Here is a 27,250-nt window from a genome sequence, read left to right on the forward strand (position 1 = left end):
GACCCATTTTGCCCCTGAGATCCGCCGGAGCTTCACCCTGGGCCGGGTATAAAAATTTTCTTGCCCAGCCAAAAAGGTCCGGGCAAAGAATATAGCATTGCTTAGGAGAAAGAGGTCAGAAGTGCGTGGGTGCCAACAGAATCACGTTGTATCTATATTAAGGTCTCTTGACCCGTGATTTATGGCCCCCCGGGTTTCCAGTCCGGATGCACATTTGTCCCAGCCTTTCAAAGCTGCATTCCAGCCCTCTAGTTAAAGAGGCAAGTGCTGATCTGCCACAACTGCACTTGATCTTAGCCAAAAGGCCGAGAAGCGATAACCTGAAAAGGGACCCAGGAAAGCGCCCGCTTCTCAGGCTAGGCCTGACAACTGTAGGAGACAGCCACGCCACACGCCGTATACTTTCTTCAGCGGCGGCCCACAACACTCCATTGCTGCACATTCTAGGCCCGACTAGCCTGAAAAGCCTGACACCTTCACTGGGACCCTCTTTACACCTCTCTGTCTGCAAAGGCACGCACATGAGCCGAGGACTTTTCAAACGAGATGCCTGCAAAATTTGCATTAACTCCTCCCCTTGACCATAAGTGCAACGACGCCCGCTGATTAGTCGGCCTGCCGTTCCGTCCTCGTCTCCCCAGGCAATTAATCACACTGTCTGCCCAGCTTCTTTCGGAATATTCACAGCATGTCACAGAAACAGCACTTCAAGGTGCATCACAATTGTTTCTCGGGCCACCGGCAAGTAAATAGAAAAGGAAGCTGCATGCTGCAACAGCAGCAGGGTTCTAAAAGGTGTGTGTCATAATCCTCACTTGCCTTTATTATGTCACTGGGTCCACAAGAGGGAGACACACTACGTCAGATTAATAGTTTCATTCATTCGGAGATCCAATTGAATTTGCAAATCACAAGTTGCTCCATTAAAGGAATAATTGGATCAATTCAGTAATCCTTTTGGACAAAGAAAAGGGTCTTCTTATCTGCAAATGCTTGTTTGCTAAAAGAGATAAGAAACAAAACAACAAAAAGACACAATAAATTGACACGAAATAAGACACAGGAGACAAAAATCTGTTCTTATGTTTTTTTGTTGCTGAAAAGAGACATGATTCTATTTTTTGATAACTGGATAAGAGAAGTGCACCGGTCCTGGAAGTACTGCAATACCAGGTCAATGCGTGGAGTGGACAGAGCAAGCTCTTCTTCCATCTCCCTGTTCTAAAAATCCATTTAATATATGGCCCCCAGATAGGGGGCGTATCAGATATTAAACTGATAAGAACAGATACTACACTTGATCTTAGCCAAAAGGCCGAGAAGCGATAACCTGAAAAGGGACCCAGGAAAGCGCCCGCTTCTCAGGCTAGGCCTGACAACTGTAGGAGACAGCCACGCCACACGCCGTATACTTTCTTCAGCGGCGGCCCACAACACTCCATTGCTGCACATTCTAGGCCCGACTAGCCTGAAAAGCCTGACACCTTCACTGGGACCCTCTTTACACCTCTCTGTCTGCAAAGGCACGCACATGAGCCGAGGACTTTTCAAACGAGATGCCTGCAAAATTTGCATTAACTCCTCCCCTTGACCATAAGTGCAACGACGCCCGCTGATTAGTCGGCCTGCCGTTCCGTCCTCGTCTCCCCAGGCAATTAATCACACTGTCTGCCCAGCTTCTTTCGGAATATTCACAGCATGTCACAGAAACAGCACTTCAAGGTGCATCACAATTGTTTCTCGGGCCACCGGCAAGTAAATAGAAAAGGAAGCTGCATGCTGCAACAGCAGCAGGGTTCTAAAAGGTGTGTGTCATAATCCTCACTTGCCTTTATTATGTCACTGGGTCCACAAGAGGGAGACACACTACGTCAGATTAATAGTTTCATTCATTCGGAGATCCAATTGAATTTGCAAATCACAAGTTGCTCCATTAAAGGAATAATTGGATCAATTCAGTAATCCTTTTGGACAAAGAAAAGGGTCTTCTTATCTGCAAATGCTTGTTTGCTAAAAGAGATAAGAAACAAAACAACAAAAAGACACAATAAATTGACACGAAATAAGACACAGGAGACAAAAATCTGTTCTTATGTTTTTTTGTTGCTGAAAAGAGACATGATTCTATTTTTTGATAACTGGATAAGAGAAGTGCACCGGTCCTGGAAGTACTGCAATACCAGGTCAATGCGTGGAGTGGACAGAGCAAGCTCTTCTTCCATCTCCCTGTTCTAAAAATCCATTTAATATATGGCCCCCAGATAGGGGGCGTATCAGATATTAAACTGATAAGAACAGATACTACACTTGATCTTAGCCAAAAGGCCGAGAAGCGATAACCTGAAAAGGGACCCAGGAAAGCGCCCGCTTCTCAGGCTAGGCCTGACAACTGTAGGAGACAGCCACGCCACACGCCGTATACTTTCTTCAGCGGCGGCCCACAACACTCCATTGCTGCACATTCTAGGCCCGACTAGCCTGAAAAGCCTGACACCTTCACTGGGACCCTCTTTACACCTCTCTGTCTGCAAAGGCACGCACATGAGCCGAGGACTTTTCAAACGAGATGCCTGCAAAATTTGCATTAACTCCTCCCCTTGACCATAAGTGCAACGACGCCCGCTGATTAGTCGGCCTGCCGTTCCGTCCTCGTCTCCCCAGGCAATTAATCACACTGTCTGCCCAGCTTCTTTCGGAATATTCACAGCATGTCACAGAAACAGCACTTCAAGGTGCATCACAATTGTTTCTCGGGCCACCGGCAAGTAAATAGAAAAGGAAGCTGCATGCTGCAACAGCAGCAGGGTTCTAAAAGGTGTGTGTCATAATCCTCACTTGCCTTTATTATGTCACTGGGTCCACAAGAGGGAGACACACTACGTCAGATTAATAGTTTCATTCATTCGGAGATCCAATTGAATTTGCAAATCACAAGTTGCTCCATTAAAGGAATAATTGGATCAATTCAGTAATCCTTTTGGACAAAGAAAAGGGTCTTCTTATCTGCAAATGCTTGTTTGCTAAAAGAGATAAGAAACAAAACAACAAAAAGACACAATAAATTGACACGAAATAAGACACAGGAGACAAAAATCTGTTCTTATGTTTTTTTGTTGCTGAAAAGAGACATGATTCTATTTTTTGATAACTGGATAAGAGAAGTGCACCGGTCCTGGAAGTACTGCAATACCAGGTCAATGCGTGGAGTGGACAGAGCAAGCTCTTCTTCCATCTCCCTGTTCTAAAAATCCATTTAATATATGGCCCCCAGATAGGGGGCGTATCAGATATTAAACTGATAAGAACAGATTTTTTTTTTTTTTATTTAAAGCCTTGAGCTCGTCCCTTGTGCACGAAAAAAATGAGTAAATACCCAAAAAACATGCACAAGAGTTTTCGGTGCGTGGTCCTCCCTCCGGAGAGGAAGGACCCTGGTCCTCGACCCCCAGAACCAAAAAGGTCACTTAGGGGCCGGGGTCGTCTGACTCCCTTCGCCGCAAAGCTAGGGGAGCCTCTTAGCCCCTGGGATCCGCCGAAGCTTCACCCAGTGCTCGGTGTGCCGATTGGGTACGGCCCCAGCCGGGTGGCTGGGCGGGGTTGGACCCTCGTCGCCGCGAAGCTAGGAGGGCCCCATTAGTCCCTGGGATCTGCCGGAGCTTCACCCAGGACTCAAGCCGAGTGGGTACGGCCCCAGCCGGGTGGCTGGGCAGGGTTGGACCCTCGTCGCCGCAAAGCTAGGAGGGCCCCATTAGTCCCTGGGATCTGCCGGAGCTTCACCCAGGACTCAAGCCGAGTGGGTACGGCCCCAGCCGGGTGGCTGGGCTAGTATGGGCCCCCTTGGCCTGCCACACTAGGGGACCCATTTTGCCCCTGAGATCCGCCGGAGCTTCACCCTGGGCCGGGTATAAAAATTTTCTTGCCCAGCCAAAAAGGTCCGGGCAAAGAATATAGCATTGCTTAGGAGAAAGAGGTCAAAAGTGCGTGGGTGCCAACAGAATCACGTTGTATCTATATTAAGGTCTCTTGACCCGTGATTTATGGCCCCCCGGGTTTCCAGTCCGGATGCACATTTGTCCCAGCCTTTCAAAGCTGCATTCCAGCCCTCTAGTTAAAGAGGCAAGTGCTGATCTGCCACAACTGCACTTGATCTTAGCCAAAAGGCCGAGAAGCGATAACCTGAAAAGGGACCCAGGAAAGCGCCCGCTTCTCAGGCTAGGCCTGACAACTGTAGGAGACAGCCACGCCACACGCCGTATACTTTCTTCAGCGGCGGCCCACAACACTCCATTGCTGCACATTCTAGGCCCGACTAGCCTGAAAAGCCTGACACCTTCACTGGGACCCTCTTTACACCTCTCTGTCTGCAAAGGCACGCACATGAGCCGAGGACTTTTCAAACGAGATGCCTGCAAAATTTGCATTAACTCCTCCCCTTGACCATAAGTGCAACGACGCCCGCTGATTAGTCGGCCTGCCGTTCCGTCCTCGTCTCCCCAGGCAATTAATCACACTGTCTGCCCAGCTTCTTTCGGAATATTCACAGCATGTCACAGAAACAGCACTTCAAGGTGCATCACAATTGTTTCTCGGGCCACCGGCAAGTAAATAGAAAAGGAAGCTGCATGCTGCAACAGCAGCAGGGTTCTAAAAGGTGTGTGTCATAATCCTCACTTGCCTTTATTATGTCACTGGGTCCACAAGAGGGAGACACACTACGTCAGATTAATAGTTTCATTCATTCGGAGATCCAATTGAATTTGCAAATCACAAGTTGCTCCATTAAAGGAATAATTGGATCAATTCAGTAATCCTTTTGGACAAAGAAAAGGGTCTTCTTATCTGCAAATGCTTGTTTGCTAAAAGAGATAAGAAACAAAACAACAAAAAGACACAATAAATTGACACGAAATAAGACACAGGAGACAAAAATCTGTTCTTATGTTTTTTTGTTGCTGAAAAGAGACATGATTCTATTTTTTGATAACTGGATAAGAGAAGTGCACCGGTCCTGGAAGTACTGCAATACCAGGTCAATGCGTGGAGTGGACAGAGCAAGCTCTTCTTCCATCTCCCTGTTCTAAAAATCCATTTAATATATGGCCCCCAGATAGGGGGCGTATCAGATATTAAACTGATAAGAACAGATACTACACTTGATCTTAGCCAAAAGGCCGAGAAGCGATAACCTGAAAAGGGACCCAGGAAAGCGCCCGCTTCTCAGGCTAGGCCTGACAACTGTAGGAGACAGCCACGCCACACGCCGTATACTTTCTTCAGCGGCGGCCCACAACACTCCATTGCTGCACATTCTAGGCCCGACTAGCCTGAAAAGCCTGACACCTTCACTGGGACCCTCTTTACACCTCTCTGTCTGCAAAGGCACGCACATGAGCCGAGGACTTTTCAAACGAGATGCCTGCAAAATTTGCATTAACTCCTCCCCTTGACCATAAGTGCAACGACGCCCGCTGATTAGTCGGCCTGCCGTTCCGTCCTCGTCTCCCCAGGCAATTAATCACACTGTCTGCCCAGCTTCTTTCGGAATATTCACAGCATGTCACAGAAACAGCACTTCAAGGTGCATCACAATTGTTTCTCGGGCCACCGGCAAGTAAATAGAAAAGGAAGCTGCATGCTGCAACAGCAGCAGGGTTCTAAAAGGTGTGTGTCATAATCCTCACTTGCCTTTATTATGTCACTGGGTCCACAAGAGGGAGACACACTACGTCAGATTAATAGTTTCATTCATTCGGAGATCCAATTGAATTTGCAAATCACAAGTTGCTCCATTAAAGGAATAATTGGATCAATTCAGTAATCCTTTTGGACAAAGAAAAGGGTCTTCTTATCTGCAAATGCTTGTTTGCTAAAAGAGATAAGAAACAAAACAACAAAAAGACACAATAAATTGACACGAAATAAGACACAGGAGACAAAAATCTGTTCTTATGTTTTTTTGTTGCTGAAAAGAGACATGATTCTATTTTTTGATAACTGGATAAGAGAAGTGCACCGGTCCTGGAAGTACTGCAATACCAGGTCAATGCGTGGAGTGGACAGAGCAAGCTCTTCTTCCATCTCCCTGTTCTAAAAATCCATTTAATATATGGCCCCCAGATAGGGGGCGTATCAGATATTAAACTGATAAGAACAGATACTACACTTGATCTTAGCCAAAAGGCCGAGAAGCGATAACCTGAAAAGGGACCCAGGAAAGCGCCCGCTTCTCAGGCTAGGCCTGACAACTGTAGGAGACAGCCACGCCACACGCCGTATACTTTCTTCAGCGGCGGCCCACAACACTCCATTGCTGCACATTCTAGGCCCGACTAGCCTGAAAAGCCTGACACCTTCACTGGGACCCTCTTTACACCTCTCTGTCTGCAAAGGCACGCACATGAGCCGAGGACTTTTCAAACGAGATGCCTGCAAAATTTGCATTAACTCCTCCCCTTGACCATAAGTGCAACGACGCCCGCTGATTAGTCGGCCTGCCGTTCCGTCCTCGTCTCCCCAGGCAATTAATCACACTGTCTGCCCAGCTTCTTTCGGAATATTCACAGCATGTCACAGAAACAGCACTTCAAGGTGCATCACAATTGTTTCTCGGGCCACCGGCAAGTAAATAGAAAAGGAAGCTGCATGCTGCAACAGCAGCAGGGTTCTAAAAGGTGTGTGTCATAATCCTCACTTGCCTTTATTATGTCACTGGGTCCACAAGAGGGAGACACACTACGTCAGATTAATAGTTTCATTCATTCGGAGATCCAATTGAATTTGCAAATCACAAGTTGCTCCATTAAAGGAATAATTGGATCAATTCAGTAATCCTTTTGGACAAAGAAAAGGGTCTTCTTATCTGCAAATGCTTGTTTGCTAAAAGAGATAAGAAACAAAACAACAAAAAGACACAATAAATTGACACGAAATAAGACACAGGAGACAAAAATCTGTTCTTATGTTTTTTTGTTGCTGAAAAGAGACATGATTCTATTTTTTGATAACTGGATAAGAGAAGTGCACCGGTCCTGGAAGTACTGCAATACCAGGTCAATGCGTGGAGTGGACAGAGCAAGCTCTTCTTCCATCTCCCTGTTCTAAAAATCCATTTAATATATGGCCCCCAGATAGGGGGCGTATCAGATATTAAACTGATAAGAACAGATACTACACTTGATCTTAGCCAAAAGGCCGAGAAGCGATAACCTGAAAAGGGACCCAGGAAAGCGCCCGCTTCTCAGGCTAGGCCTGACAACTGTAGGAGACAGCCACGCCACACGCCGTATACTTTCTTCAGCGGCGGCCCACAACACTCCATTGCTGCACATTCTAGGCCCGACTAGCCTGAAAAGCCTGACACCTTCACTGGGACCCTCTTTACACCTCTCTGTCTGCAAAGGCACGCACATGAGCCGAGGACTTTTCAAACGAGATGCCTGCAAAATTTGCATTAACTCCTCCCCTTGACCATAAGTGCAACGACGCCCGCTGATTAGTCGGCCTGCCGTTCCGTCCTCGTCTCCCCAGGCAATTAATCACACTGTCTGCCCAGCTTCTTTCGGAATATTCACAGCATGTCACAGAAACAGCACTTCAAGGTGCATCACAATTGTTTCTCGGGCCACCGGCAAGTAAATAGAAAAGGAAGCTGCATGCTGCAACAGCAGCAGGGTTCTAAAAGGTGTGTGTCATAATCCTCACTTGCCTTTATTATGTCACTGGGTCCACAAGAGGGAGACACACTACGTCAGATTAATAGTTTCATTCATTCGGAGATCCAATTGAATTTGCAAATCACAAGTTGCTCCATTAAAGGAATAATTGGATCAATTCAGTAATCCTTTTGGACAAAGAAAAGGGTCTTCTTATCTGCAAATGCTTGTTTGCTAAAAGAGATAAGAAACAAAACAACAAAAAGACACAATAAATTGACACGAAATAAGACACAGGAGACAAAAATCTGTTCTTATGTTTTTTTGTTGCTGAAAAGAGACATGATTCTATTTTTTGATAACTGGATAAGAGAAGTGCACCGGTCCTGGAAGTACTGCAATACCAGGTCAATGCGTGGAGTGGACAGAGCAAGCTCTTCTTCCATCTCCCTGTTCTAAAAATCCATTTAATATATGGCCCCCAGATAGGGGGCGTATCAGATATTAAACTGATAAGAACAGATTTTTTGATTGAAAAAGTAGCTTTATTTTGTATAAAGTACAAAAAACACAGTTCATACATTTCATTCAAGTGTACGCAGTACACCGTAAGACATGATCATGCATACGTTTTAGTGCAATACAGGGCATAAAGTACAAGACATGACATCCTACACTATATACATCAAGTACTGCACTAACCATTCAAACTTTACAGTGTATTACAGTGCAATAAAATAACATTGGGTGTGAGGGGGAGGTAGGTGAGAGGGGTAGGGTGATGGAGTCACGAGCAAAAAGTTTTTTTATTGAGGACAGACACAAAGGGAAGGGTGCATAAATAGACATGACATTCAATAATACTTCATGCTGTGAAGGGGAATGGGTTGGAGGGGGAGAGGGAGGGGAGCACAAACCAAAGTTTTTTATTGAAAATAGACACAATGGGGAGGAGGAGAAGAGGAGACAACAATCAATCAATTACAATCAATCGTCGTCTTCATCTTCCTCAGGACTGTCAAGGGTGTTATAGTCTCTTAACAGGCTATGGATAAGCCTGCGACAGTCCTGGATGGTCATCTTCTCCCGCTTCAAGATGAGGCGGTTCCTGGCAAGCCACATAGCGTCCTTAAAACAGTTCATAAGGCGCCAGGCCTCCTGGATTGCCTCAACGGTGTGAGTCCCAGGAAATAATCCATAAAATACCGAATGGTATGAAAGGCAAGTCCTGGGCACACTGTCCTTAAGTTCATGTTCCAGGGCATCCAACAATGCCTGTGCAGTGGGACAGTCCCAAAAGATATGTTGAGCAGTCTCCCTCTTGGTAATACAAAAGGGGCAGTGAACATATCTGCACAGGTTCCGGGAGTGCATAAATGTCCTGAGAGGCAAACCCCCCTGAATGGCCATCCATGCAATGTCTTTATGTCCATTAGTCAGTCTCTTAGAGGCCACATTCTCCCAAACATGTTTGGCCGTGGCCACAGGGAGCCCTGGAACAGACTCCATAATGTCCTTAGCTCTGATGAGCTTGTGGATAGTTTTAGGTTTCCACAAGTCTGGTTTAAGTCCCTCCAGATGGTGCTCCCTCACAAATTGTCCAACATCCAGGTAAAACCAAGGTGTAGTCCAGTTGTAAGGGAAGGAGCTGTCCCACTTGTCCCAACCAAGTTTCCTCCAAAGAGGAAGCAGGAAAAAGCGTGACATGGACTTCCCAGCAGAGCAAACGTTCTTTTCAAGGAGTGTCCTGCGGATACAGTTGCAAACAAAGAAGGCCCGCAGCATGGTGGGGATATCAGGGATCCCTTTCCCACCTTTGTGGGGCTCCTTGTACATAACAGACCGCTTCACTCTGTCCATTTTGGAGCCCCAGATGAAGTGAAAGACTGTCCTCGTGATGGTCTTACAGACGGCAGCAAGAGGTGGCCAAGCTTGGGCCGTGTACTGAAGAACGGGAAGAATCTCGTTGCGCAGTACCAGTGCTTTCCCTTCGATGGTAAGAAGTCTGAGGCTCCACAGTCCAATCTTTTGCCGGACTGTTGCCAGTCTCTCTTCCCAGCACTTCAGGGCCGCCTCCTCTCCACCGAACCAAACTCCAAGAATTTTGATGAAGTCCGGCTTGATTGTGAAGGGGAATGCAGCGGGGGATGACAGGTGCCACTGACCAAACAGCATTGCCTCTGACTTCCCGCAGTTGACTTTTGCCCCTGAAGCTTGGCCGAAGTTGTTGCAGGTCTGGACGAGTGCTGCCACCGAACGCTGATCAGCGCAGAAGACAGTGACGTCGTCCATGTAGAGCGAACACTTGGCCTCTAGTCGGTCTGGACCCGGTGCGGTGATCCCTCTGATCTCTGGGTTTCGCCTGATGGACATCGCAAAGAGCTCTATACAACAGACAAAAAGGAGAGGTGAAAGAGGGCAGCCTTGTCTGACCCCAGACAGTACAGAGAAGGGGTCAGTCTTCCAGCCGTTCACCAACACAGAGCTGTAAATATCAAGGTACATCAGGTTAACATAAGAACAAAACATATCACCCAATCCAAACCTGCACAGAACCTTACGCATAAAACCATGAGAGACACGATCAAAGGCCTTCTCCTGATCAAGACTGACCAGGGCCACATGTGCATGGCGGTCTTTGATATAATGAACCGTGTCCCTCAGCAGCGCAAGGCTGTCTGCAATCCTTCTACCAGGAATGCCACAAGTCTGATCAGGATGAACAATTCGCCCAATGACAACCTTTAGCCTGTTGGCTAGTACCTTGGCCAAAATCTTGTAGTCCACGTTCAGGAGGGAGATGGGCCTCCAATTTTTGAGGTCACATCTCTCTCCCTTGCGCTTGTACAAAATCGTGATCAAGCCCTCTCTCAGAGTAGGAGGCATCCTGCCCTCCACCACCATCTCCTCATACAGCTCTAACAGGTCCGGGCCAATGAGGTCCCACAGCGCTACATAGAGCTCGGCTGGGAGGCCATCACTGCCCGGGGTCCTGCCCGGCCTAAAGGATTTAGCGGCAGAGTGCAGCTCCCCCAAGGTGAGGGGGGCATCCATAGCTGCCCTACCTGTAGGATCAATAGGGTTAGTGATACCTGACAGGAAAGATTCAGCTGCGTCGTCGTCTGTAGTCTTAGGGGAGTAGAGTTTGCCGTAGTAGTCTGAGACGACTCCCATGACGCCCTCCTTCCCCCTCCTGGGGGTGCCAGACTCGTCCCGCAGCTCAGTCAGGGGCGTGTGGCCGGAGTGGAGTTTTCTGAAAAAGAAAGAATTACATTTCTCACCCTTCTCCAGATTCTCCACCTTGGAACGGAAGATGATGCGATTGGCCTCTTCCTCGAAGTGCCTTTTCAGGCCCCCTTTGGCCTCAGCCAGATCATCCTTCACATCCCAGCCGCAGAGTTGGAGATCCAGCAGGGACTGCAGCTGACGCTGAAGTCTCCTGAAGTTCCTCTTCCTCTCACACGCCTGTTGGCGGCCTTTAGCCTGAAAGAAACTGCGAAACTTGCCCTTGACATACTCCCACCAGTTAGACATACAGTCAAAATACATTTTGTCATTTTTCCACATTACATAGGCATCCCTCAGCTCAACCATCACCTCTTCCTTTCCCAGCAGAGCGCAGTTCAGCTTCCAAGAGCCAGGGCCGGGAGGGAACCCGTGACCCAGAACACCTTCAAAGAGAATGGCCCTATGATCAGAGAAAAAGCAGGGAACCATGACATGCCTGTTTTGTCTTACCGCTCTCGATGTAAACACAAAGTCAATCCGGGAACGCACTGAGCCATCGGGGCGGCTCCAAGTATAATTCACAGAGCCGGCCCCCATAGATCCCACTGCATCCCGCAAGGATGCTTCGGCTACCATCTCCTGCAACAACCTGGAAGAAACATCAAGTTTAGCATTAGTACAAGAACTCCTACCATCTTCCTCTATAGGACAGTTAAAGTCCCCAGCCATCACTACCGCCCTGGTGGTTGCGAGCTGGGCCCGCAGGGTCTGGAAAAGCTCCAAACGCTCATTCTTACCCGGGGATGCATACACACAGATAAGCCTGATAGGCTCACCCGCCCAGGAGCCATCTACGATAAGCAATCTGCCGCAGACAAACTCCTGAACGGAATCTAATGTGAAGAGGCTTCCCCTGATAAGAATGGCGACCCCTGCAGACTTACAGTCACTCCCCCCAGACCAATAGGAGGGCCCGTGAGACCACTGCCTCCCCAGATGCCTGTAGGAACTAGAGAAAGGGAGAGAACATTCCTGCAACATGTAAACATCACATTTCTGACTGTCAAGAAAGGTAAACACAGACTGACGTCTAATCTTATCCTTCACACTCCTCACATTAATGGTAAAAAGAGAAAAGTTAGCCATTAGTTGGGAGAAAAAAGAGAGTTAGCACAATCAATACATCAGTTACCCTCCTTGTCCGGTGGGACTTGGTCCGGTCTGCCCGTGTCCCCTTCGGGTGGGAGCAGGCCTTTCTCCTCTAGCTGGTCGAATAGGCAGATTTGGGGCAGTTGTAGGAATTCTTCCTCCTCCTGCTCAGAATCCAGCAGCTCATCCACCATCTCTACCAGGGCCCCCTCTGACGGGAGAGGGTCCTCTTCCAGCTCGATTGCCTTTTTCTTGGAAGGGTCAGAGTCGCCAGCTGGGCTGTCCAGCTCTTTCCGCTTCCTTCTTTGTTTGTTCTCATCACCTGCAGACACAAGAGGGAGGAGGGGGGGGAAATCCTCCAGGGAAAGGGGGGGAGCTGCAGTAGCGGTGGAGGGGGTTAGTGCTACTGCAGGGGGGGGGGGTGTTGTGACAGCGGGGAGGGAGGGGGGTGCTGTCACAACAGGGGTGGGAGATATCTTACCAGCTCTTGGCTGCGGTGTGGGCTTCTGTTGCTTCCTCTGGGCTGGCTTGGGCTGCAGGGCAGGGGCAGGTCCGCTTTCCGGCAGTCCAATCCCGGCAGCTGCAGCGTAGGGTCTGGCCCTCTGGGGGCAGTCCCTGTAGATGTGGCTGGCCAGGCCGCAGAGGTTGCAGGACAATTTTCTTGGGCAATCCTTGGACTCGTGCCCCGCCACCTTGCAGTTCCTGCAGGCTGAGACCTTGCAGCTTCTCGCCATGTGGTCAGCTTCCCCGCATTTTCTGCAGTTCCTCGGCTGATCGGCATAGTGGAGGAGGCCGGCAGAGCCGCCCAGGGCAAAGCTTGATGGCAGGTGTTGGAGTCCGTCAGTTGCCGTGCTGTCTTTCCTCAGTCTGATGATAATGGACCACTTGCCTGTCCAGAAGCCGTTGACGTCCAGGATCTTGGAGGGGTCCTTGACCACGGAGCAGAAGCGGCTCAGGAAGGTAGCGATGTCCTTACCAGGGGTGTGAGGATTTCTCATGGAGACCGTGACTCTTCTCTCCTCTCTCTGGATGGGGCAGTTCCCCACGAAGCGGGAGAAGGGAGACTCCGGTCTCGCAGTCTTCACTGCCTCCCAGTACCTCTTGCAGATGGCAATGGAGGCGAAGGTGATGTACCAGATCCCTTTCAGGTAGTTCTGCACGCTGAGGGTTTCAGCCTTGGAGAAGCCCTGGTCCAGGATCATCTTCTTGCCGAAGGTCTCGGCCGTCATGTCTGGGACCCTTCCTTCCACTTCCTTCAGCTTCAGGACCACGGTCTGCCTCATCCAGGGTTCCAGGGTGGGGGTCTTCTGGGGGGTGTCCTGGTTGGGCTGGCCTTGTCCGGCAGCAGCAGGGGCGGTGGAGGCAGAGGTTCCGGCCACGGGGAGAGGCTTCGGGGCGGTGTTCTTTCCTCCCTTCTTCCCAGGGGCAGGAGCAGGGGTGGAGGCAGGAGCTGGGGTAGCTGAGGCCATCGTCCTGGCTCTTCCTGGGGTAGAGAGGCTGGTCGTCCGGGGTGGAGGGAGCAGTGCAGATGTCCTCCCGCTGGGTAGAGAGGAGCAGGGGCTTCCGCTGAAGAGGAGGCGCTTCTTCCAGTGGAGCAGGGCCCGAGGAGAGGAGGGCTTCTTCAGCCGGAGGTGCTCCCGGCGTCTTCTTCCCGGCAGGCAGGGGGGGTCGGCAGCGCTTCTTCCCCGGGGTCGGTCTTCTTGCTCCTGGCCGGCTTTGATCGGGTAACACAAGTCTCAAACAGTTCCTCACCAGGGTTAGAGTGTGCTATCGGATGAGCCACACTCAGGTATGTCCTCTGGGTTTTGGGCAGGAGAGAGACAAGTGCACCATGCAGCAGAGTCTACATCAGCCCCTCACCAATGTTAGAGTGCGCTATCGGATGAGCCACACTCAGCATAACCTCCACCGGGTAGTTGGTAAACTGATAAGAACAGATACTACACTTGATCTTAGCCAAAAGGCCGAGAAGCGATAACCTGAAAAGGGACCCAGGAAAGCGCCCGCTTCTCAGGCTAGGCCTGACAACTGTAGGAGACAGCCACGCCACACGCCGTATACTTTCTTCAGCGGCGGCCCACAACACTCCATTGCTGCACATTCTAGGCCCGACTAGCCTGAAAAGCCTGACACCTTCACTGGGACCCTCTTTACACCTCTCTGTCTGCAAAGGCACGCACATGAGCCGAGGACTTTTCAAACGAGATGCCTGCAAAATTTGCATTAACTCCTCCCCTTGACCATAAGTGCAACGACGCCCGCTGATTAGTCGGCCTGCCGTTCCGTCCTCGTCTCCCCAGGCAATTAATCACACTGTCTGCCCAGCTTCTTTCGGAATATTCACAGCATGTCACAGAAACAGCACTTCAAGGTGCATCACAATTGTTTCTCGGGCCACCGGCAAGTAAATAGAAAAGGAAGCTGCATGCTGCAACAGCAGCAGGGTTCTAAAAGGTGTGTGTCATAATCCTCACTTGCCTTTATTATGTCACTGGGTCCACAAGAGGGAGACACACTACGTCAGATTAATAGTTTCATTCATTCGGAGATCCAATTGAATTTGCAAATCACAAGTTGCTCCATTAAAGGAATAATTGGATCAATTCAGTAATCCTTTTGGACAAAGAAAAGGGTCTTCTTATCTGCAAATGCTTGTTTGCTAAAAGAGATAAGAAACAAAACAACAAAAAGACACAATAAATTGACACGAAATAAGACACAGGAGACAAAAATCTGTTCTTATGTTTTTTTGTTGCTGAAAAGAGACATGATTCTATTTTTTGATAACTGGATAAGAGAAGTGCACCGGTCCTGGAAGTACTGCAATACCAGGTCAATGCGTGGAGTGGACAGAGCAAGCTCTTCTTCCATCTCCCTGTTCTAAAAATCCATTTAATATATGGCCCCCAGATAGGGGGCGTATCAGATATTAAACTGATAAGAACAGATACTACACTTGATCTTAGCCAAAAGGCCGAGAAGCGATAACCTGAAAAGGGACCCAGGAAAGCGCCCGCTTCTCAGGCTAGGCCTGACAACTGTAGGAGACAGCCACGCCACACGCCGTATACTTTCTTCAGCGGCGGCCCACAACACTCCATTGCTGCACATTCTAGGCCCGACTAGCCTGAAAAGCCTGACACCTTCACTGGGACCCTCTTTACACCTCTCTGTCTGCAAAGGCACGCACATGAGCCGAGGACTTTTCAAACGAGATGCCTGCAAAATTTGCATTAACTCCTCCCCTTGACCATAAGTGCAACGACGCCCGCTGATTAGTCGGCCTGCCGTTCCGTCCTCGTCTCCCCAGGCAATTAATCACACTGTCTGCCCAGCTTCTTTCGGAATATTCACAGCATGTCACAGAAACAGCACTTCAAGGTGCATCACAATTGTTTCTCGGGCCACCGGCAAGTAAATAGAAAAGGAAGCTGCATGCTGCAACAGCAGCAGGGTTCTAAAAGGTGTGTGTCATAATCCTCACTTGCCTTTATTATGTCACTGGGTCCACAAGAGGGAGACACACTACGTCAGATTAATAGTTTCATTCATTCGGAGATCCAATTGAATTTGCAAATCACAAGTTGCTCCATTAAAGGAATAATTGGATCAATTCAGTAATCCTTTTGGACAAAGAAAAGGGTCTTCTTATCTGCAAATGCTTGTTTGCTAAAAGAGATAAGAAACAAAACAACAAAAAGACACAATAAATTGACACGAAATAAGACACAGGAGACAAAAATCTGTTCTTATGTTTTTTTGTTGCTGAAAAGAGACATGATTCTATTTTTTGATAACTGGATAAGAGAAGTGCACCGGTCCTGGAAGTACTGCAATACCAGGTCAATGCGTGGAGTGGACAGAGCAAGCTCTTCTTCCATCTCCCTGTTCTAAAAATCCATTTAATATATGGCCCCCAGATAGGGGGCGTATCAGATATTAAACTGATAAGAACAGATACTACACTTGATCTTAGCCAAAAGGCCGAGAAGCGATAACCTGAAAAGGGACCCAGGAAAGCGCCCGCTTCTCAGGCTAGGCCTGACAACTGTAGGAGACAGCCACGCCACACGCCGTATACTTTCTTCAGCGGCGGCCCACAACACTCCATTGCTGCACATTCTAGGCCCGACTAGCCTGAAAAGCCTGACACCTTCACTGGGACCCTCTTTACACCTCTCTGTCTGCAAAGGCACGCACATGAGCCGAGGACTTTTCAAACGAGATGCCTGCAAAATTTGCATTAACTCCTCCCCTTGACCATAAGTGCAACGACGCCCGCTGATTAGTCGGCCTGCCGTTCCGTCCTCGTCTCCCCAGGCAATTAATCACACTGTCTGCCCAGCTTCTTTCGGAATATTCACAGCATGTCACAGAAACAGCACTTCAAGGTGCATCACAATTGTTTCTCGGGCCACCGGCAAGTAAATAGAAAAGGAAGCTGCATGCTGCAACAGCAGCAGGGTTCTAAAAGGTGTGTGTCATAATCCTCACTTGCCTTTATTATGTCACTGGGTCCACAAGAGGGAGACACACTACGTCAGATTAATAGTTTCATTCATTCGGAGATCCAATTGAATTTGCAAATCACAAGTTGCTCCATTAAAGGAATAATTGGATCAATTCAGTAATCCTTTTGGACAAAGAAAAGGGTCTTCTTATCTGCAAATGCTTGTTTGCTAAAAGAGATAAGAAACAAAACAACAAAAAGACACAATAAATTGACACGAAATAAGACACAGGAGACAAAAATCTGTTCTTATGTTTTTTTGTTGCTGAAAAGAGACATGATTCTATTTTTTGATAACTGGATAAGAGAAGTGCACCGGTCCTGGAAGTACTGCAATACCAGGTCAATGCGTGGAGTGGACAGAGCAAGCTCTTCTTCCATCTCCCTGTTCTAAAAATCCATTTAATATATGGCCCCCAGATAGGGGGCGTATCAGATATTAAACTGATAAGAACAGATTTTTTTTTTTTTTTTTTTTTTTTTTTTTTTTTTTTTTTTTTTTTTTTTTTTTTTTATTTAAAGCCTTGAGCTCGTCCCTTGTGCACGAAAAAAATGAGTAAATACCCAAAAAACATGCACAAGAGTTTTCGGTGCGTGGTCCTCCCTCCGGAGAGGAAGAACCCTGGTCCTCGACCCCCAGAACCAAAAAGGTCACTTAGGGGCCGGGGTCGTCTGACTCCCTTCGCCGCAAAGCTAGGGGAGCCTCTTAGCCCCTGGGATCCGCCGAAGCTTCACCCAGTGCTCGGTGTGCCGATTGGGTACGGCCCCAGCCGGGTGGCTGGGCGGGGTTGGACCCTCGTCGCCGCGAAGCTAGGAGGGCCCCATTAGTCCCTGGGATCTGCCGGAGCTTCACCCAGGACTCAAGCCGAGTGGGTACGGCCCCAGCCGGGTGGCTGGGCAGGGTTGGACCCTCGTCGCCGCAAAGCTAGGAGGGCCCCATTAGTCCCTGGGATCTGCCGGAGCTTCACCCAGGACTCAAGCCGAGTGGGTACGGCCCCAGCCGGGTGGCTGGGCTAGTATGGGCCCCCTTGGCCTGCCACACTAGGGGACCCATTTTGCCCCTGAGATCCGCCGGAGCTTCACCCTGGGCCGGGTATAAAAATTTTCTTGCCCAGCCAAAAAGGTCCGGGCAAAGAATATAGCATTGCTTAGGAGAAAGAGGTCAAAAGTGCGTGGGTGCCAACAGAATCACGTTGTATCTATATTAAGGTCTCTTGACCCGTGATTTATGGCCCCCCGGGTTTCCAGTCCGGATGCACATTTGTCCCAGCCTTTCAAAGCTGCATTCCAGCCCTCTAGTTAAAGAGGCAAGTGCTGATCTGCCACAACTGCACTTGATCTTAGCCAAAAGGCCGAGAAGCGATAACCTGAAAAGGGACCCAGGAAAGCGCCCGCTTCTCAGGCTAGGCCTGACAACTGTAGGAGACAGCCACGCCACACGCCGTATACTTTCTTCAGCGGCGGCCCACAACACTCCATTGCTGCACATTCTAGGCCCGACTAGCCTGAAAAGCCTGACACCTTCACTGGGACCCTCTTTACACCTCTCTGTCTGCAAAGGCACGCACATGAGCCGAGGACTTTTCAAACGAGATGCCTGCAAAATTTGCATTAACTCCTCCCCTTGACCATAAGTGCAACGACGCCCGCTGATTAGTCGGCCTGCCGTTCCGTCCTCGTCTCCCCAGGCAATTAATCACACTGTCTGCCCAGCTTCTTTCGGAATATTCACAGCATGTCACAGAAACAGCACTTCAAGGTGCATCACAATTGTTTCTCGGGCCACCGGCAAGTAAATAGAAAAGGAAGCTGCATGCTGCAACAGCAGCAGGGTTCTAAAAGGTGTGTGTCATAATCCTCACTTGCCTTTATTATGTCACTGGGTCCACAAGAGGGAGACACACTACGTCAGATTAATAGTTTCATTCATTCGGAGATCCAATTGAATTTGCAAATCACAAGTTGCTCCATTAAAGGAATAATTGGATCAATTCAGTAATCCTTTTGGACAAAGAAAAGGGTCTTCTTATCTGCAAATGCTTGTTTGCTAAAAGAGATAAGAAACAAAACAACAAAAAGACACAATAAATTGACACGAAATAAGACACAGGAGACAAAAATCTGTTCTTATGTTTTTTTGTTGCTGAAAAGAGACATGATTCTATTTTTTGATAACTGGATAAGAGAAGTGCACCGGTCCTGGAAGTACTGCAATACCAGGTCAATGCGTGGAGTGGACAGAGCAAGCTCTTCTTCCATCTCCCTGTTCTAAAAATCCATTTAATATATGGCCCCCAGATAGGGGGCGTATCAGATATTAAACTGATAAGAACAGATACTACACTTGATCTTAGCCAAAAGGCCGAGAAGCGATAACCTGAAAAGGGACCCAGGAAAGCGCCCGCTTCTCAGGCTAGGCCTGACAACTGTAGGAGACAGCCACGCCACACGCCGTATACTTTCTTCAGCGGCGGCCCACAACACTCCATTGCTGCACATTCTAGGCCCGACTAGCCTGAAAAGCCTGACACCTTCACTGGGACCCTCTTTACACCTCTCTGTCTGCAAAGGCACGCACATGAGCCGAGGACTTTTCAAACGAGATGCCTGCAAAATTTGCATTAACTCCTCCCCTTGACCATAAGTGCAACGACGCCCGCTGATTAGTCGGCCTGCCGTTCCGTCCTCGTCTCCCCAGGCAATTAATCACACTGTCTGCCCAGCTTCTTTCGGAATATTCACAGCATGTCACAGAAACAGCACTTCAAGGTGCATCACAATTGTTTCTCGGGCCACCGGCAAGTAAATAGAAAAGGAAGCTGCATGCTGCAACAGCAGCAGGGTTCTAAAAGGTGTGTGTCATAATCCTCACTTGCCTTTATTATGTCACTGGGTCCACAAGAGGGAGACACACTACGTCAGATTAATAGTTTCATTCATTCGGAGATCCAATTGAATTTGCAAATCACAAGTTGCTCCATTAAAGGAATAATTGGATCAATTCAGTAATCCTTTTGGACAAAGAAAAGGGTCTTCTTATCTGCAAATGCTTGTTTGCTAAAAGAGATAAGAAACAAAACAACAAAAAGACACAATAAATTGACACGAAATAAGACACAGGAGACAAAAATCTGTTCTTATGTTTTTTTGTTGCTGAAAAGAGACATGATTCTATTTTTTGATAACTGGATAAGAGAAGTGCACCGGTCCTGGAAGTACTGCAATACCAGGTCAATGCGTGGAGTGGACAGAGCAAGCTCTTCTTCCATCTCCCTGTTCTAAAAATCCATTTAATATATGGCCCCCAGATAGGGGGCGTATCAGATATTAAACTGATAAGAACAGATACTACACTTGATCTTAGCCAAAAGGCCGAGAAGCGATAACCTGAAAAGGGACCCAGGAAAGCGCCCGCTTCTCAGGCTAGGCCTGACAACTGTAGGAGACAGCCACGCCACACGCCGTATACTTTCTTCAGCGGCGGCCCACAACACTCCATTGCTGCACATTCTAGGCCCGACTAGCCTGAAAAGCCTGACACCTTCACTGGGACCCTCTTTACACCTCTCTGTCTGCAAAGGCACGCACATGAGCCGAGGACTTTTCAAACGAGATGCCTGCAAAATTTGCATTAACTCCTCCCCTTGACCATAAGTGCAACGACGCCCGCTGATTAGTCGGCCTGCCGTTCCGTCCTCGTCTCCCCAGGCAATTAATCACACTGTCTGCCCAGCTTCTTTCGGAATATTCACAGCATGTCACAGAAACAGCACTTCAAGGTGCATCACAATTGTTTCTCGGGCCACCGGCAAGTAAATAGAAAAGGAAGCTGCATGCTGCAACAGCAGCAGGGTTCTAAAAGGTGTGTGTCATAATCCTCACTTGCCTTTATTATGTCACTGGGTCCACAAGAGGGAGACACACTACGTCAGATTAATAGTTTCATTCATTCGGAGATCCAATTGAATTTGCAAATCACAAGTTGCTCCATTAAAGGAATAATTGGATCAATTCAGTAATCCTTTTGGACAAAGAAAAGGGTCTTCTTATCTGCAAATGCTTGTTTGCTAAAAGAGATAAGAAACAAAACAACAAAAAGACACAATAAATTGACACGAAATAAGACACAGGAGACAAAAATCTGTTCTTATGTTTTTTTGTTGCTGAAAAGAGACATGATTCTATTTTTTGATAACTGGATAAGAGAAGTGCACCGGTCCTGGAAGTACTGCAATACCAGGTCAATGCGTGGAGTGGACAGAGCAAGCTCTTCTTCCATCTCCCTGTTCTAAAAATCCATTTAATATATGGCCCCCAGATAGGGGGCGTATCAGATATTAAACTGATAAGAACAGATACTACACTTGATCTTAGCCAAAAGGCCGAGAAGCGATAACCTGAAAAGGGACCCAGGAAAGCGCCCGCTTCTCAGGCTAGGCCTGACAACTGTAGGAGACAGCCACGCCACACGCCGTATACTTTCTTCAGCGGCGGCCCACAACACTCCATTGCTGCACATTCTAGGCCCGACTAGCCTGAAAAGCCTGACACCTTCACTGGGACCCTCTTTACACCTCTCTGTCTGCAAAGGCACGCACATGAGCCGAGGACTTTTCAAACGAGATGCCTGCAAAATTTGCATTAACTCCTCCCCTTGACCATAAGTGCAACGACGCCCGCTGATTAGTCGGCCTGCCGTTCCGTCCTCGTCTCCCCAGGCAATTAATCACACTGTCTGCCCAGCTTCTTTCGGAATATTCACAGCATGTCACAGAAACAGCACTTCAAGGTGCATCACAATTGTTTCTCGGGCCACCGGCAAGTAAATAGAAAAGGAAGCTGCATGCTGCAACAGCAGCAGGGTTCTAAAAGGTGTGTGTCATAATCCTCACTTGCCTTTATTATGTCACTGGGTCCACAAGAGGGAGACACACTACGTCAGATTAATAGTTTCATTCATTCGGAGATCCAATTGAATTTGCAAATCACAAGTTGCTCCATTAAAGGAATAATTGGATCAATTCAGTAATCCTTTTGGACAAAGAAAAGGGTCTTCTTATCTGCAAATGCTTGTTTGCTAAAAGAGATAAGAAACAAAACAACAAAAAGACACAATAAATTGACACGAAATAAGACACAGGAGACAAAAATCTGTTCTTATGTTTTTTTGTTGCTGAAAAGAGACATGATTCTATTTTTTGATAACTGGATAAGAGAAGTGCACCGGTCCTGGAAGTACTGCAATACCAGGTCAATGCGTGGAGTGGACAGAGCAAGCTCTTCTTCCATCTCCCTGTTCTAAAAATCCATTTAATATATGGCCCCCAGATAGGGGGCGTATCAGATATTAAACTGATAAGAACAGATACTACACTTGATCTTAGCCAAAAGGCCGAGAAGCGATAACCTGAAAAGGGACCCAGGAAAGCGCCCGCTTCTCAGGCTAGGCCTGACAACTGTAGGAGACAGCCACGCCACACGCCGTATACTTTCTTCAGCGGCGGCCCACAACACTCCATTGCTGCACATTCTAGGCCCGACTAGCCTGAAAAGCCTGACACCTTCACTGGGACCCTCTTTACACCTCTCTGTCTGCAAAGGCACGCACATGAGCCGAGGACTTTTCAAACGAGATGCCTGCAAAATTTGCATTAACTCCTCCCCTTGACCATAAGTGCAACGACGCCCGCTGATTAGTCGGCCTGCCGTTCCGTCCTCGTCTCCCCAGGCAATTAATCACACTGTCTGCCCAGCTTCTTTCGGAATATTCACAGCATGTCACAGAAACAGCACTTCAAGGTGCATCACAATTGTTTCTCGGGCCACCGGCAAGTAAATAGAAAAGGAAGCTGCATGCTGCAACAGCAGCAGGGTTCTAAAAGGTGTGTGTCATAATCCTCACTTGCCTTTATTATGTCACTGGGTCCACAAGAGGGAGACACACTACGTCAGATTAATAGTTTCATTCATTCGGAGATCCAATTGAATTTGCAAATCACAAGTTGCTCCATTAAAGGAATAATTGGATCAATTCAGTAATCCTTTTGGACAAAGAAAAGGGTCTTCTTATCTGCAAATGCTTGTTTGCTAAAAGAGATAAGAAACAAAACAACAAAAAGACACAATAAATTGACACGAAATAAGACACAGGAGACAAAAATCTGTTCTTATGTTTTTTTGTTGCTGAAAAGAGACATGATTCTATTTTTTGATAACTGGATAAGAGAAGTGCACCGGTCCTGGAAGTACTGCAATACCAGGTCAATGCGTGGAGTGGACAGAGCAAGCTCTTCTTCCATCTCCCTGTTCTAAAAATCCATTTAATATATGGCCCCCAGATAGGGGGCGTATCAGATATTAAACTGATAAGAACAGATTTTTTTTTTTATTTAAAGCCTTGAGCTCGTCCCTTGTGCACGAAAAAAAATGAGTAAATACCCAAAAAACATGCACAAGAGTTTTCGGTGCGTGGTCCTCCCTCCGGAGAGGAAGGACCCTGGTCCTCGACCCCCAGAACCAAAAAGGTCACTTAGGGGCCGGGGTCGTCTGACTCCCTTCGCCGCAAAGCTAGGGGAGCCTCTTAGCCCCTGGGATCCGCCGAAGCTTCACCCAGTGCTCGGTGTGCCGATTGGGTACGGCCCCAGCCGGGTGGCTGGGCGGGGTTGGACCCTCGTCGCCGCGAAGCTAGGAGGGCCCCATTAGTCCCTGGGATCTGCCGGAGCTTCACCCAGGACTCAAGCCGAGTGGGTACGGCCCCAGCCGGGTGGCTGGGCTAGTATGGGCCCCCTTGGCCTGCCACACTAGGGGACCCATTTTGCCCCTGAGATCCGCCGGAGCTTCACCCTGGGCCAGGTATAAAAATTTTCTTGCCCAGCCAAAAAGGTCCGGGCAAAGAATATAGCATTGCTTAGGAGAAAGAGGTCAGAAGTGCGTGGGTGCCAACAGAATCACGTTGTATCTATATTAAGGTCTCCTGACCCGTGATTTATGGCCCCCCGGGTTTCCAGTCCGGATGCACATTTGTCCCAGCCTTTCAAAGCTGCATTCCAGCCCTCTAGTTAAAGAGGCAAGTGCTGATCTGCCACAACTGCACTTGATCTTAGCCAAAAGGCCGAGAAGCGATAACCTGAAAAGGGACCCAGGAAAGCGCCCGCTTCTCAGGCTAGGCCTGACAACTGTAGGAGACAGCCACGCCACACGCCGTATACTTTCTTCAGCGGCGGCCCACAACACTCCATTGCTGCACATTCTAGGCCCGACTAGCCTGAAAAGCCTGACACCTTCACTGGGACCCTCTTTACACCTCTCTGTCTGCAAAGGCACGCACATGAGCCGAGGACTTTTCAAACGAGATGCCTGCAAAATTTGCATTAACTCCTCCCCTTGACCATAAGTGCAACGACGCCCGCTGATTAGTCGGCCTGCCGTTCCGTCCTCGTCTCCCCAGGCAATTAATCACACTGTCTGCCCAGCTTCTTTCGGAATATTCACAGCATGTCACAGAAACAGCACTTCAAGGTGCATCACAATTGTTTCTCGGGCCACCGGCAAGTAAATAGAAAAGGAAGCTGCATGCTGCAACAGCAGCAGGGTTCTAAAAGGTGTGTGTCATAATCCTCACTTGCCTTTATTATGTCACTGGGTCCACAAGAGGGAGACACACTACGTCAGATTAATAGTTTCATTCATTCGGAGATCCAATTGAATTTGCAAATCACAAGTTGCTCCATTAAAGGAATAATTGGATCAATTCAGTAATCCTTTTGGACAAAGAAAAGGGTCTTCTTATCTGCAAATGCTTGTTTGCTAAAAGAGATAAGAAACAAAACAACAAAAAGACACAATAAATTGACACGAAATAAGACACAGGAGACAAAAATCTGTTCTTATGTTTTTTTGTTGCTGAAAAGAGACATGATTCTATTTTTTGATAACTGGATAAGAGAAGTGCACCGGTCCTGGAAGTACTGCAATACCAGGTCAATGCGTGGAGTGGACAGAGCAAGCTCTTCTTCCATCTCCCTGTTCTAAAAATCCATTTAATATATGGCCCCCAGATAGGGGGCGTATCAGATATTAAACTGATAAGAACAGATACTACACTTGATCTTAGCCAAAAGGCCGAGAAGCGATAACCTGAAAAGGGACCCAGGAAAGCGCCCGCTTCTCAGGCTAGGCCTGACAACTGTAGGAGACAGCCACGCCACACGCCGTATACTTTCTTCAGCGGCGGCCCACAACACTCCATTGCTGCACATTCTAGGCCCGACTAGCCTGAAAAGCCTGACACCTTCACTGGGACCCTCTTTACACCTCTCTGTCTGCAAAGGCACGCACATGAGCCGAGGACTTTTCAAACGAGATGCCTGCAAAATTTGCATTAACTCCTCCCCTTGACCATAAGTGCAACGACGCCCGCTGATTAGTCGGCCTGCCGTTCCGTCCTCGTCTCCCCAGGCAATTAATCACACTGTCTGCCCAGCTTCTTTCGGAATATTCACAGCATGTCACAGAAACAGCACTTCAAGGTGCATCACAATTGTTTCTCGGGCCACCGGCAAGTAAATAGAAAAGGAAGCTGCATGCTGCAACAGCAGCAGGGTTCTAAAAGGTGTGTGTCATAATCCTCACTTGCCTTTATTATGTCACTGGGTCCACAAGAGGGAGACACACTACGTCAGATTAATAGTTTCATTCATTCGGAGATCCAATTGAATTTGCAAATCACAAGTTGCTCCATTAAAGGAATAATTGGATCAATTCAGTAATCCTTTTGGACAAAGAAAAGGGTCTTCTTATCTGCAAATGCTTGTTTGCTAAAAGAGATAAGAAACAAAACAACAAAAAGACACAATAAATTGACACGAAATAAGACACAGGAGACAAAAATCTGTTCTTATGTTTTTTTGTTGCTGAAAAGAGACATGATTCTATTTTTTGATAACTGGATAAGAGAAGTGCACCGGTCCTGGAAGTACTGCAATACCAGGTCAATGCGTGGAGTGGACAGAGCAAGCTCTTCTTCCATCTCCCTGTTCTAAAAATCCATTTAATATATGGCCCCCAGATAGGGGGCGTATCAGATATTAAACTGATAAGAACAGATACTACACTTGATCTTAGCCAAAAGGCCGAGAAGCGATAACCTGAAAAGGGACCCAGGAAAGCGCCCGCTTCTCAGGCTAGGCCTGACAACTGTAGGAGACAGCCACGCCACACGCCGTATACTTTCTTCAGCGGCGGCCCACAACACTCCATTGCTGCACATTCTAGGCCCGACTAGCCTGAAAAGCCTGACACCTTCACTGGGACCCTCTTTACACCTCTCTGTCTGCAAAGGCACGCACATGAGCCGAGGACTTTTCAAACGAGATGCCTGCAAAATTTGCATTAACTCCTCCCCTTGACCATAAGTGCAACGACGCCCGCTGATTAGTCGGCCTGCCGTTCCGTCCTCGTCTCCCCAGGCAATTAATCACACTGTCTGCCCAGCTTCTTTCGGAATATTCACAGCATGTCACAGAAACAGCACTTCAAGGTGCATCACAATTGTTTCTCGGGCCACCGGCAAGTAAATAGAAAAGGAAGCTGCATGCTGCAACAGCAGCAGGGTTCTAAAAGGTGTGTGTCATAATCCTCACTTGCCTTTATTATGTCACTGGGTCCACAAGAGGGAGACACACTACGTCAGATTAATAGTTTCATTCATTCGGAGATCCAATTGAATTTGCAAATCACAAGTTGCTCCATTAAAGGAATAATTGGATCAATTCAGTAATCCTTTTGGACAAAGAAAAGGGTCTTCTTATCTGCAAATGCTTGTTTGCTAAAAGAGATAAGAAACAAAACAACAAAAAGACACAATAAATTGACACGAAATAAGACACAGGAGACAAAAATCTGTTCTTATGTTTTTTTGTTGCTGAAAAGAGACATGATTCTATTTTTTGATAACTGGATAAGAGAAGTGCACCGGTCCTGGAAGTACTGCAATACCAGGTCAATGCGTGGAGTGGACAGAGCAAGCTCTTCTTCCATCTCCCTGTTCTAAAAATCCATTTAATATATGGCCCCCAGATAGGGGGCGTATCAGATATTAAACTGATAAGAACAGATACTACACTTGATCTTAGCCAAAAGGCCGAGAAGCGATAACCTGAAAAGGGACCCAGGAAAGCGCCCGCTTCTCAGGCTAGGCCTGACAACTGTAGGAGACAGCCACGCCACACGCCGTATACTTTCTTCAGCGGCGGCCCACAACACTCCATTGCTGCACATTCTAGGCCCGACTAGCCTGAAAAGCCTGACACCTTCACTGGGACCCTCTTTACACCTCTCTGTCTGCAAAGGCACGCACATGAGCCGAGGACTTTTCAAACGAGATGCCTGCAAAATTTGCATTAACTCCTCCCCTTGACCATAAGTGCAACGACGCCCGCTGATTAGTCGGCCTGCCGTTCCGTCCTCGTCTCCCCAGGCAATTAATCACACTGTCTGCCCAGCTTCTTTCGGAATATTCACAGCATGTCACAGAAACAGCACTTCAAGGTGCATCACAATTGTTTCTCGGGCCACCGGCAAGTAAATAGAAAAGGAAGCTGCATGCTGCAACAGCAGCAGGGTTCTAAAAGGTGTGTGTCATAATCCTCACTTGCCTTTATTATGTCACTGGGTCCACAAGAGGGAGACACACTACGTCAGATTAATAGTT

The 27,250-nt window shown here is 48.0% G+C and overlaps 1 protein-coding gene, 14 non-coding genes and 5 pseudogenes across 15 annotated transcripts in view; 1 reads left to right on the forward strand and 19 right to left on the reverse strand.

Annotated features, from left to right (window-relative positions):
• LOC142095485 (uncharacterized) overlaps positions 1 to 27,250 on the forward strand; it is a 185,296-nt gene that overhangs the window by 73,000 nt on the left and 85,046 nt on the right. The window lies entirely within an intron of this gene.
• On the reverse strand, positions 1,137 to 1,327 carry LOC142095779 (U2 spliceosomal RNA). Its single transcript, XR_012677959.1, has one exon. It is a non-coding gene; the product is annotated as a U2 spliceosomal RNA (small nuclear RNA).
• Positions 2,147 to 2,337, reverse strand: LOC142095780 (U2 spliceosomal RNA). The gene has a single exon (XR_012677960.1). It is a non-coding gene; the product is annotated as a U2 spliceosomal RNA (small nuclear RNA).
• On the reverse strand, positions 3,157 to 3,335 carry LOC142095901 (U2 spliceosomal RNA; annotated as a pseudogene).
• LOC142095781 (U2 spliceosomal RNA) lies at positions 4,993 to 5,183 on the reverse strand. Its single transcript, XR_012677961.1, has one exon. It is a non-coding gene; the product is annotated as a U2 spliceosomal RNA (small nuclear RNA).
• LOC142095782 (U2 spliceosomal RNA) lies at positions 6,003 to 6,193 on the reverse strand. Its single transcript, XR_012677962.1, has one exon. It is a non-coding gene; the product is annotated as a U2 spliceosomal RNA (small nuclear RNA).
• Positions 7,013 to 7,203, reverse strand: LOC142095784 (U2 spliceosomal RNA). Its single transcript, XR_012677963.1, has one exon. It is a non-coding gene; the product is annotated as a U2 spliceosomal RNA (small nuclear RNA).
• LOC142095860 (U2 spliceosomal RNA) lies at positions 8,023 to 8,195 on the reverse strand (annotated as a pseudogene).
• On the reverse strand, positions 13,849 to 14,005 carry LOC142095946 (U2 spliceosomal RNA; annotated as a pseudogene).
• Positions 14,825 to 15,015, reverse strand: LOC142095785 (U2 spliceosomal RNA). Its single transcript, XR_012677964.1, has one exon. It is a non-coding gene; the product is annotated as a U2 spliceosomal RNA (small nuclear RNA).
• On the reverse strand, positions 15,835 to 16,025 carry LOC142095786 (U2 spliceosomal RNA). Its single transcript, XR_012677965.1, has one exon. It is a non-coding gene; the product is annotated as a U2 spliceosomal RNA (small nuclear RNA).
• Positions 16,845 to 17,015, reverse strand: LOC142095928 (U2 spliceosomal RNA; annotated as a pseudogene).
• Positions 18,723 to 18,913, reverse strand: LOC142095787 (U2 spliceosomal RNA). The gene has a single exon (XR_012677966.1). It is a non-coding gene; the product is annotated as a U2 spliceosomal RNA (small nuclear RNA).
• On the reverse strand, positions 19,733 to 19,923 carry LOC142095788 (U2 spliceosomal RNA). The gene has a single exon (XR_012677967.1). It is a non-coding gene; the product is annotated as a U2 spliceosomal RNA (small nuclear RNA).
• LOC142095789 (U2 spliceosomal RNA) lies at positions 20,743 to 20,933 on the reverse strand. Its single transcript, XR_012677968.1, has one exon. It is a non-coding gene; the product is annotated as a U2 spliceosomal RNA (small nuclear RNA).
• LOC142095790 (U2 spliceosomal RNA) lies at positions 21,753 to 21,943 on the reverse strand. Its single transcript, XR_012677969.1, has one exon. It is a non-coding gene; the product is annotated as a U2 spliceosomal RNA (small nuclear RNA).
• On the reverse strand, positions 22,763 to 22,967 carry LOC142095848 (U2 spliceosomal RNA; annotated as a pseudogene).
• On the reverse strand, positions 24,482 to 24,672 carry LOC142095791 (U2 spliceosomal RNA). Its single transcript, XR_012677970.1, has one exon. It is a non-coding gene; the product is annotated as a U2 spliceosomal RNA (small nuclear RNA).
• LOC142095792 (U2 spliceosomal RNA) lies at positions 25,492 to 25,682 on the reverse strand. Its single transcript, XR_012677971.1, has one exon. It is a non-coding gene; the product is annotated as a U2 spliceosomal RNA (small nuclear RNA).
• Positions 26,502 to 26,692, reverse strand: LOC142095793 (U2 spliceosomal RNA). The gene has a single exon (XR_012677972.1). It is a non-coding gene; the product is annotated as a U2 spliceosomal RNA (small nuclear RNA).

The sequence above is a fragment of the Mixophyes fleayi genome, chromosome 6, assembly GCF_038048845.1.
Source record: "Mixophyes fleayi isolate aMixFle1 chromosome 6, aMixFle1.hap1, whole genome shotgun sequence".
Lineage (NCBI taxonomy): Eukaryota > Metazoa > Chordata > Amphibia > Anura > Limnodynastidae > Mixophyes > Mixophyes fleayi.